A 12,351-nucleotide genomic window follows, 5' to 3' on the forward strand; every position below is an offset into this window, starting at 1 on the left:
TAGTATACTGCTTTATACCTTGTTCGGACATTATGTCGTTAGAGGGCGCTTTTAGCGAACTAATGTTGAATTTTTTTAAAATTTGCATATCACCGATTAATTTCTTATTAGCGCAGTTTGATAGATAGCACTGCCCTATGCCTATATAAAAAGTTTCATATCGCTGGAAGCATTTTCCACGGGTATCAGCGTGTTTGTGCTGTAAGAGTGAAAAGAAGCAGATTTTGACTAAAAACCACGAAAAAATTCACTTTCTGCAAAATTTCACGGATATGTTATTTTCGTGTTTTACACACACAAACGTTATCTAATGAAGCTATTTGAGTGTATTTAAGTATATTTCGTTATATGGCACATAATTTAACGCAGAGTATGTTAAAGAAACCTGCAATACATAGTATAGTGCTTTATACCTTGTTTGGACATTATGTCTTTAGAGGGCGCTGTTATCGAACTAATATTGAATATTTTAAAAATTTGCATATCACCCGATTAAGTTCTTATTAGCGCAGTTTGATAGATAGCACTGCCTAAGCCTATATAAAAAGTTTCATATCGCTGGAAGAATTTTCCAGCAAGAATCATCATATTCGTTCTGTAAGAGTGAAAACAAGCAGATTTTGAGTAAAAAACACGAAAAAATTCACTTTCTGTAAAATTTTACGGAAACGTTATTTTCCTATTTTACCCACAAAAACGCTATATAATTGAATCTATTTGAGTGTATTTAAGTATATTTCGTTATGTGGCACATAATTTAACACAGAGGTTGTTAAAGAAACCAGCAATACGTGGTATAGTGCTTTATACCTTGTTTGGACATTTTGTCGTTAGAGGGCGCTGTTATCGAACTAATGTTGAATTTATTAAAAATTTGCATATCACCCGATTAAGTTCTTATTAGCGCAGATTGACAGATAGCATTGCCTTATGCCTATATAAAAAGTTTCATATCGCTGGACGCATTTTCCAGCGAGTATCAGCGTATTCGTGCTTTAAGAGTGAAAACAAGCAGATAATGACTAAAATACACGAAAAAATTCACTTTTTGCAAAATTTCACGGAAACGTTATTTTCGTGTTTTACACACACAAACGCTATCTAATGAAGCTTTGAGTGTATTTAAGTATATTTCGTTATATGGCACATAAATTAAAGCAGTGGTTGTTAAAGACACCAGCAATACATAGCATAGTGCTTTATACCTTGTTTGGATATTATATCCTTAGAGGGCGATGTTATCGAACTAATATTGAATATTTTAAAAATTTGCATATCACCCGATTAAGTTCTTATTAGCGCAGTTTGATAGATAGCACTGCCTATGCCTATATAAAAAGTTTCTTATCGCTGGAAGCATTTTCCTTCGAGTATCAGAGTATTCGTGCTGTAAGTGTGAGAACAAGCAGATTTTGATTAAAAAACACGAAAAAATTCACTTTTTGCAAAATTTCACGGAAACGTTATTTTCGAGTTTTAAACACACAAACGCTATCTAATGAAGCTGTTTGAATGAATTTAAGTATATTTCGTTATATGGCACATAATTTAACGCAAAGGTTGTTAAAGAAACCAGCAATAAATAGTATACTGCTTTATACCTTCTTTGGACATTATGTCGTTAGAGGGCGCTGTTATCAATTAATGTTGAATTCTTTGAAAATTTGCATATCACCCTATTAAGTTCTTATTGGCGCAGTATGATAGATAGCACTGCTATATGCCTATATTAAAAGTTTCATATCGCTGGAAGCATTTTACAGCGAGTATCAGTGTATTCGTGCTGTAAGAGTGAAAAGATGCAGATTTTGACTAAAAAACACGAAAAAATTAACTTTTTGCAAAATTTCACGGAAAAGTTATTTTCGTGTTTAACACACACAAACGCGATCTAATGAAGCTATTTGAGTGTATTTAAGTTTATTTCGTTATATGGCACATAATTTATCGCAGAGTTTATTAAAGAAACCAGCAATACATAGTATACTGCTTTGTACCTTGTTTGGACACAATGTTGTTAGAGGGCGCTTTTATCGAACTAATGTTGAATTTTTTAAAAATTTGCATATCACCCGATTAATTTCTTATTAACGCAGTTTGATAGATAGCACTGCCCTATGCCTATATAAAACGTTTCATATCGCTGGAAGCATTTTCCAGCGAGTGTCAGCGTATTCGTGCGCTAAGAGTGAAAAGACGCAGTTTTGACTAAAAAACACGAAAAAATTGACTTTTTGGAAAATTTCACGGGAACGTTATTTTCGAGTTTTACACACACAAACGCTATCTAATGAAGCTATTTGAGTGTATTTAATTATATTTCCTTATATGGCACATTATTTAACGCAGAGGTTGTTAAAGAAACCAGCAATACATAGTATAATTCTTTATACCTTGTTTGGACATTATGTCCTTAGAGGGCGCTGTTATCGAACTAATGTTGAATTTTTTAAAAATTGCATATCACCCGATTAAGTTCTTATTAGCGCAGTTTGATAGATAGCACGGCATTATGCCTATATAAAAAGTTTCAAATCGCTGGAAGCATTTTCCAGAGAGTATCAGCGTATTCGTGCTGTAAGAGTGAAAAGATGCAGATTTTGACTAAAAAACACAAAAAAATTGACTTTTTGCAAAATTTCACGGAAAAGTTATTTTCGTGTTTTACACACCCAAACGCTATATAATGAAGCTATTTGAGTGTATTTAAGTATATTTCGTTATATGGCTGATAATTTAACGCAGAGGTTGTTAAAGAAACCAGCAATTCATTGTATAGTGCTTTATACCTTCTTTTGACATTATGTCGTTTGAGGGCGCTGTTATCGAATAATGTTGAATTTTTTAAACATTTGCATATCACCCGTTTAAGTTCTTATTAGCGCAGTTTGATAGATAGCACTGCCCAATACCTACGTAAAAAGTTTTATATCGCTGGAAGCATTTTCCAGCGAGTATCAGCGTATTCGTTCTGTAAGAGTGAAAAGAAGCAGATTTTGACTAAAAAACACGAAAAATTTCACTTTTTGCAAAATTTCACAGAAACTTTATTTTAGTGTTTTACACAAACAAACGCTATCTATTAAATCTATGTCAGTGTTTTTAAGTATATTTCGTTATATTGCACATAATTTAACGCAGAGGTTGTAAAAGAAACCAGAAATACATAGTATAATGCTTTATACCTTGTTTGGATATTATGTCGTTAGAGGGCATTGTAATCGAACTAATGTTGATATTTTTTAAAAATTTGCATATCCCCCGATCAAGTTCTTATTAGCGCAGTTTGATAGACAGCACTGCCCTATGCCTATATAAAAGTTTCATATCGGTGGAAGCATTTTCCAGCGAGTATCAGCGTATTCGTGCTGTAATAGTGAAAACAAGCAGATTTTGAATAATAAACGAAAAAATTCACTTTTTGCAAAATTTCACGGAAACGTTATTTTCGTGTTTTACACACACAAACGCTATCTAATGTAGCTATTTGAGTGTATTTAAGTATATTTCGTTATATAGCATATAATTTAACGCAGAGTTTGTTAAAGAAACCAGCAATACATAGTATAGTGCTTTATATCTTGTTTGGACATTATGTCGTTAGGGGGCGCTGTTATCAACTAATGTTGAATTTTTTAAAAATTTGCATATCAATCGATTAAGTTCTTATTAGCGCAATTTGATAGATACCACTGCCCTATGCCTACTTAAAACGTTTCATATCGCTGGAAGCATTTTCCAGAGAGTATCAGCGTATTCGTTCTGTAAGAGTGAAAAGTAGCAGATTTGATAAAAAACAAGAAAAATTGACTTTTTGCAAAATTTCAATGAAACGTTATTTTCGTGTTTTACACACACAAACGCTATCAAATGAAGCAATTTGAGTGTATTTAAGTATATTTCGTTATATGGCACATAATTTAACGCAAAGGTCTTTAAAGAAACAAGCGATACATAGTATAGTTCTCTATACCTTGTTTGGACATTTGTCGTAAGAGGGCGTTGCTATCAACTAATGTTGAATTTTTTAAAAAATTGTATATCACCCGATTAAGTTCTTATTAGAGCAGTTTGATAGATAGAACTGCCCAATGCCTACATAAAAAGTGTCATGTCGCTGGAAGCATTATCCAGCGAGTGTCAGCGAATTTGTGCTGTAAGAGTGAAAAGATGCAGTTTTGACTAAAAAATACGACAAAATTGACTTATTGGAAAATTTCACGGAAACCTTATTTTCGCGTTTTACACACACAAACGCTATCTAATGAAGCTATTTGAGTGTATTTAAGTATATTTCGTTATATGGCACATTATTTAACGCAGAGGTTGTTAAAGAAACCAGCAATACATATTATAATTCTTTATACCTTGTTTGGACATTATGTCCTTAGAGGGCGCTGTTATCGAACTAATGTTCAATTTTTTAAAAATTGCATATCACCCGATTAAGTTCTTATTAGCGCAGTTTGATAGAAAGCACTGCCCTATGCCTATATATAAAGTTTAATATCGCTGGAAGCATTTTCCAGCGAGTATCAGCGTAATCGTGCTGTAAGAGTGAAAAGATAAAGATTTTGACTAAAAAAAAAAAAAAAATTGACTTTTTGCAAAATTTCACGGAAACGTTATTTTCGTGTTTTACACGCACAAACGCTATCTAATGAAGCTATTTGAGTGTATTTAAGTATATTTCGTTATATGGCACATAATTTTAAGCAGAGGTTGTTAAAGAAACCAGCAATACATAGTATAGTGCTTTATACCTTGTTTGGACATTATGTCTTTTGAGTGCGCTGTTATCGAACTAATGTTGAATTTTTTAAACATTTGAATATCACCCGATTAAGTTCTTATTAGCGCAGTTTGATAGATAGCAGTGCCCTATGCCTATATATAAAGTTCAATATCGCTGGAAGCATTTTCCAGCGAGTATCAGCGTATTCGTGCTGTAAGTGTGAAAAGAAGCAGATTTTGACTAAAAAACACGGAAAAATTCACTTTTTGCAAAATTTCACGGAAACGTTATTTTCCTGTTTTACACACACAAACGCTATCTAATGAAGCTATTTGAGTGTAATTAAGTATATTTCGTTATATGGCACATAATTTAACGCAGAGGTCGTTAAAGAAACAAGCAATACATAGTATAGTGGTTTATACTTTGTTTGGACATTATGTCTTTAGAGGGCGTTGTTATCGAACTAATGTTGAATTTTTTAAAAATTTGCATATCACTCGATTAAGTTCTTATTAGCGCAGTTTGATAGATAGCACTGTCCTATGCCTATATAAAAAGTTTCATATCGCTTTAAGAATTTTCCAGCGAGTATCAGCGTAATCTGTAAGAGTGAAAACAAGCAGATTTTGACTAAAAAACACGAAAAAATTCACTTTTTGCAAAATTTCACGGAAACGTTATTTACGTGTTTTACACACACAAACGCTATCTAATGAAGCTATTTGAGTGTATTTAAGTATATTTCGTTATATGGCACTAATTTAACGCAGAGGTTGTTAAAGAAACCAGCAATACATAGTATAGTGCTTTATTCCTTGTTAGGACATTATGTCGTTAGAGGGCGCTGTTATCGAAATAATGTTGAATTTTTTAAAAATTGCATATTCCCCGATTAAGTTCTTATTAAGGAAGTTTGATAGATAGTACTGCCCTATGACTATATAAAAAGTTTCATATCGCTGGAAGCATTTTCCAGCGAGTATCAGCGTATTCGTGTTGTAAGAATGAAAACTAGCAGATTTTGAATAAAAAACACGAAAAAATTCACTTTTTGCAAAATTACACGAAACGTTATTTTCGTGTTTTACACACACAACCGCTATCAAATGAAGCTATTTGAGTGTATTTAAGTATATTTCTTTATATAGCATATAATTAAACGCAGAGGTTGTTAAAGAAACCAGCAATACATAGTATAGTGCTTTATACCTTGTTTGGATATTATGTCGTTAGAGGGCGCTGTAATCAACTAATGTTGAATTTTTTAAAAATTTGCTTATCACCCGATTAAGTTCTTATTAGCACAGTTTGATAGATAGCACTGCCCAATGCCTACATAAAAAGTTTCACATGGCTGGAAGCATTATAAAGCGTGTATCAGCGTATTCGTACTGTAAGAGTGAAAAGAAGCAGATTTTGACTAAAAAACACGAAAGAATTCACTTTTTGCAAAATTTCACGGAAACGTTATTTTCGTGTTTTACACACATAAACGCTATCTAATGAAGCTATTTGAGTATAGTTAAGTATATTTCGTTATATGGCATATAATTTAACACAGAGGTTGTTAAAGTAATCAGCAATACATAGTATAGTGCTTTATACCTTGTTTGGACATAATTTCGTTAGAGGGCGATGTTATGGAGCTAATGTTGAATTTTTTAAAAATTTGCATATCTCCCGATTAAGTTCTTATTAGTGCAGTTTGATAGATAGCACTGCCCTATGCCTATATATAAAGATTCATATCGCTGGAAGCATTTTCCACGAGTATCAGCGTACTCGTGCTGTAAGAGTGAAAAGAAGCAGATTTTGACAAAAAAACACGAAAAAATTAACTTTTTGCAAAATTTCACGGAAACCTTATTTTCGTGTTTTACTCACTCAAACGCTATCTAATGAAGCGATTTGAGTATATTTAAGTATATTTCGTTATAGCATATAATTTAACGCAGAGGTTGTTAAAGAAACCAGCAATACATAGTATAATGCTTTATACCTTGTTTGGACATCATGTCTTTAGAGGGCGCTGTTATCGAACTAATGTTGAATTTTTTTAAAATATGCATATCACCCGATTAAGTTCTTATTAGCGCAGTTTGATAGATAGTACTGCCCTATGCCTATATAAAAAGTTTCATATCGCTGGAAGCATTTTCCAGCGAGTATCAGCGTATTCGTGTTGTAAGAATGAAAACAAGCAGATTTTGACTAAAAAAACACGAAAAAATTAACTTTTTGCAAAATTTCACTGAAACGTTATTTTCGTGTTTTACACACACAAACGCTATATAATGAAGCTATTTGAGTGTATTTAAGTATATTTCGTTATATGGCACATAATTTAACGCAGAGGTTGTTAAAGAATCCAGCAATACATAGTATAGTGCTTTATACCTTGTTTGGACATTATGTCGTTAGAGGCCGCGGTTATCGAACTAATGTTGAATTTTTAAAAAATTGCATATCACCCGATTAAGTTTTTATTAGCGCAGTTTGATAGATAGCACTGCCCTATGCCTATAAAAAATTTCATATCGCTGGAAACATTTTCCAGCGAGTATCAACGTATTCGTGCTAATTGTGAAAAGAAGCAGATTTTGACTAAAAAACAAGAAAAAGTTCACTTTTGGCAAAATTTCACGGAAACGTTATTTTCGTGTTTTACACACACAAACGCTCTAATGAAGCTATTTGAGTGTATTTAAGTATATTTCGTTATATGGCACATAATTTAACGCAGAGATCGTTAAAGAAACAAGGAATGCATAGTATAGTGCTTTATACCTTGTTTCGACATTATATCGTTAGAGGGCGATGTTATCGAGCTAATGTTGAATTTTTTAAAAATTTGCATATCACCTTATTAAGTTCATATTAGCGCAGTTTGAGAGATAGCACTGCACTCTCCCTATATAAAAACTTCCATATCTCTGGAAGCATTTTCCAGCGAGTATCAGCGTATTCGTGCTGTAAGAATGAAAACTAGCAGATTTTGACTAAAAAACACGAAAAAATTGACTTTTTGCAAAATTTCACAGAAACGTTATTTTCGTGTTTTACACACACAAACGCTATCATATGAAGTTATTTGAGTGTACTTAAGTATATTTCGTTATATAGCATATAATTTAACGCAGAGGTTGTTAAAGAAACCAGCGCTGTTATCGTACTAATGTTGCATATTTTAAAAATTGCATATCACCAGATTAAGTTCTTATTAGGGCAGTTTGATAGTTAGCACTGCCCTATGCCTATATAAAACGTTTCATAACGCTGGAAGCATTTTCCATCGAGTATCAGCGTATTCGTTCTGTAAGAGTGAAAAGTAGCAGATTTTGACTAAAAAATACGAAAAAATTCATTTTTTGCGAAATTTCACGGAAACGTTATTTTCGTGTTTTACACATACAAACGCTATCTAATGAAGCTATTTGAGTGTATTTAAGTATATTTCGTTATATGGCACATAATTTAACGCAGAGATCGTTAAACAAACAAGAATACATAGTATAGTGCTTTATACCTTGTTTGGACATTATGTCTTTAGAGGGCGCTGATATCAAATTAATGTTGAATTTTTTAAAAATTTGAATATCAAACGATTAAGTTCTTATTAGCGCAGTTTGATAGATAGCACTGCCCTCTGCCTATATAAAAAGTTTCATATCGCTGGAAGCATTTTCCAGCGAGTATCAGCGTATTCGTGCTGTAAGAGTGAAAACAAGCAGATTTTGACTAAAAAACACGAAAAAATTGACTATTTGCAAAATTTCACGGAAACGTTATTTTCGTGTTTTACACACACAAACGCTATCAAATGAAGCTATTTGAGTGTATTTAAGTTTATTGAGTTATATGGCATATAATTTAAAGCAGAGCTTGTTAAAGAAACCAGCAATACATAGTATAGTGCTTTATACCTTGTTTTGACATTATGTCGTTAGAGAGCGCTGTTATCAACTAATTTTGTATTTTTTAAAAATTTGCATATCACCCGATTAAGTTCTTATTAGCGCAGTTTGATAGATAGCACTGCCCTCTGCCTACATAAAAAGTATCATATCGCTGGATGCATTTTCCAGCGAGTATCAGCGTATTCGTTCTGTATGTGTGAAAAGAAGAAGATTTTGACTAAAAAACACGAAAAAATTCACTTTTTGCAAAATTTCACGGAAACGTTATTTTCGTGTTTTACACACACAAACGCTATCTAATGAAGCTATTTGAGTGTATTTTAGTATATTTCGTTATATGGCACATACTTTAACGCGGAGTTTGTTAAAGAAATCAGCAATACATTGTATAATACTTTATTCTTTGTTTGGACATTATGTGTTAGAGGGCGCTGTAATCGAATTAATGTTGAATTTTTTAAAAATTTGCATATCACCCGATTAAGTTCTTATTAGCGTTGTTTGATAGATAGCACTGCCCTATACCTATATAAAAAGTTTCATATCGCAGGAAGCATTTTCCAGCGAGTATCAACGTATTCGTGCTGTAACAGTGAAAAGTAGCAGATATTTACTAAAAAACACGAAAAAATTGACTTTTTGCAAAATTTCACGGAAACGGTGTTTTCGTGTTTTACACACACAATCGCTATCAAATGAAGCTATTTGAGTGAATTTAAGTATATTTCGTTATACAGCATATAATTTAACGCAGAGGTCGTCAAAGAAACAAGCAATACATAGTATAGTGCCTTATACCATGTTTGGATATTATGTCGTTAGAGGGCGCTGTTATCGAACTAATGTTGAATTTTTTAAAAAATTGCAAATCACCCGATTAAGTTCTTATTAGCGCAGTTTGATAGATTGCACTGCCCTATGCCTATATAAAAATTTCATATCCCTGGAAGCATTTTCCAGCGAGTATCAGCGTATTCGTTGATACTCGCTGGAAAATTCGTTCTGTAAGAGTGAAAAGAAGCAGATTTTGACTAAAAAACACGAAAAAATTCACTTTTTGCAAAATTTCACGGAAACGTTATTTTCATGTTTTACACTCACAAACGCTACCAAATGAAGCTATTTGAGTGTATTTAAGTTTATTGAGTTATATAGCATATAATTCAACGCAGAGGTTGTTAAAGAAACCAGCAATACATATTATAGTGCTTTATACCTTGTTTTGACATTATGTCGTTAGAGGGCGCTGTTATCAACTAATTTTGAATTTTTTAAAAATTTGCATATCACCCGATTAAGTTCTTATTAGCGCAGTTTGATAGATAGCACTGCCCTATGCCTATATAAAAAGTTTCATATCGGTGGAAGCATTTTCCAGCGAGTATCAACGTATTCGTGCTGTAACAGTGAAAAGTAGCAGATATTTACTAAAAAACACGAAAAAATTGACTTTTTGCAAAATTTCACGGAAACGGTGTTTTCGTGTTTTACACACACAATCGCTATCAAATGAAGCTATTTGAGTGAATTTAAGTATATTTCGTTATACAGCATATAATTTAACGCAGAGGTCGTCAAAGAAACAAGCAATACATAGTATAGTGCTTTATACCTTGTTTGGATATTATGTCGTTAGAGGGCGCTGTTATCAACTAATGTTGAATTTTTTTAAAATTTGCATATCACCCGATGAAGTTATTATTATCGTAGTTTGCTAGATAGCACAACCCTATGTCTACATAAAAAGTTTCATATCGCTGGAAGCATTTTACAGCGGGTGTCAGCGTATTCGTGCTGTAAGAGTGAAAAGAAGCAAATTTTTACTAAAAAACACGAAAAAATTGACTTTTTGCAAAATTTCACGGAAACGTTATTTTCATGTTTTACACACAAACGCTATCAAATGAAGCTATTTGAGTGTATTTAAGTATATTTCGTTATATGGGACATAATTTAACGCAGAGGTTGTTAAAGAAACCAGCAATACATAGTATAGTGCGTTGACCTTGTTTGGACATAATATCGTTAGATGGCGCTGTTAACGAGCTAATTTTGAATTTTTTAAAAATTTGCATATCACCCGATTAAGTTCTTATTAATGCAGTTTGATAGATAGCACTGCCCACTGCCTACATAAAAAGTATCATATTTCTGGTTGCATTTTCCAGCGAGTATCAGGGTATTCGTTCTGTAAGAGTGAAAAGAAGCAGATATTGACTGAAAAACACGAAAAAAATCACTTTTTGCAAAATTTCACGGAAACGTTATTTTCGTGTTTTACACACACAAACGCTATCTAATGAAGCTATTTGAGTGTATTTAAGTATATTTCGTTATATGGCACATACTTTAACGCAGAGATCGTTAAACAAACAAGCAATACATAGTATAGTGCTTTATACCTTGTTTGGACATTATGTCTTTAGAGGGCGCTGTTATCGAATTAATGTTGAATTTTTTAAAAATTTGAATATCAAATGATTAAGTTCTCATTAGCGCAGTTTGATAGAGAGCACTGCCCTCTGCCTATATAAAAAGTTTCATATCCCTGGAAGCATTTTCCAGCGAGTATCAGCGTATTCGTTCTGTAGGAGTGAAAAGAAGCAGAATTTGACTAAAAAACACGAAAAAATTCACTTTTTGCAAAATTTCACGGAAACGTTATTTTCGTGTTTTACACACAGAAACGCTTCAAATGAAGCTCTTTGAGTGTATTTAAGTTTATTGAGTTATATAGCATTTAATTTAATGCAGAGGTTGTTAAAAACCAGCAATACATAGTATAGTGCTTTATACCTTGTTTTGACATTGTCGTTAGAGAGCGCTGTTATCAACTAATTTTGAATTTTTTAAAAATTTGCATATCACCCGATTAAGTTCTTATTAGCGCAGTTTGATAGATAACACTGCCCTATGCCTATATAAAAATTTGATATCGCTGGAAGCATTTTCCAGCGAGTATCAGCGTATTCGTGCTTTATGTTTGAAAAGAAGAAGATTTTGACTAAAAAACACGAAAAAATTCACTTTTTTGCAAAATTTCACGGAAACTTTATTTTCTTGTTTTACAAACACAAAAGCTATCTAATGAAGCTATTTGAGTGTATTTAAGTATATTTCGTTATATGGCACATAATTTAACGCGGAGTTTGTTGAAGAAATCAGCAATACATTGTATAATGCTTTATTCTTTGTTTGGACATTATGTCGTTACAGGGCGCTGTAATCGAACTAATGTTGAATTTTTTAAAAATTTGCATATCACCCGATTAAGTTCTTATTAGCGTTGTTTGATAGATAGCACTGCCCTATACCTATATAAAAAGTTTCATATCGCAGAAAGCATTTTCCAGCGAGTATCAACGTATTCGTGCTATAACAGTGAAAAGTAGCAGGTATTTACTAAAAAACACGAAAAAATTGACTTTTTGCAAAAATTCACGGAAACGTTATTTTCGTGTTTTACACACACAAACGTTATCAAATGAAGCTATTTGAGTGAATTTAAGTATATTTCGTTATACAGCATATAATTTAAGGCAGAGGGTGTAAAGGAAACCAGCAATACATAGTATAGTGCTTTATACCTTGTTTGGATATTATATCGTTAGAGGTCGCTCTTATCAACTAATGTTGAATTTTTGAAAAATTTGCATAACACCCGATTAAGTTCTTACTAGCGCAATATGATAGACA

The sequence above is a fragment of the Typopeltis vanoorti genome, chromosome 17, assembly GCF_054136105.1.
Source record: "Typopeltis vanoorti isolate ZY-2024b chromosome 17, IOZ_Tvanoo_1.0, whole genome shotgun sequence".
In the NCBI taxonomy this organism is placed as follows: domain Eukaryota; kingdom Metazoa; phylum Arthropoda; class Arachnida; order Uropygi; family Thelyphonidae; genus Typopeltis; species Typopeltis vanoorti.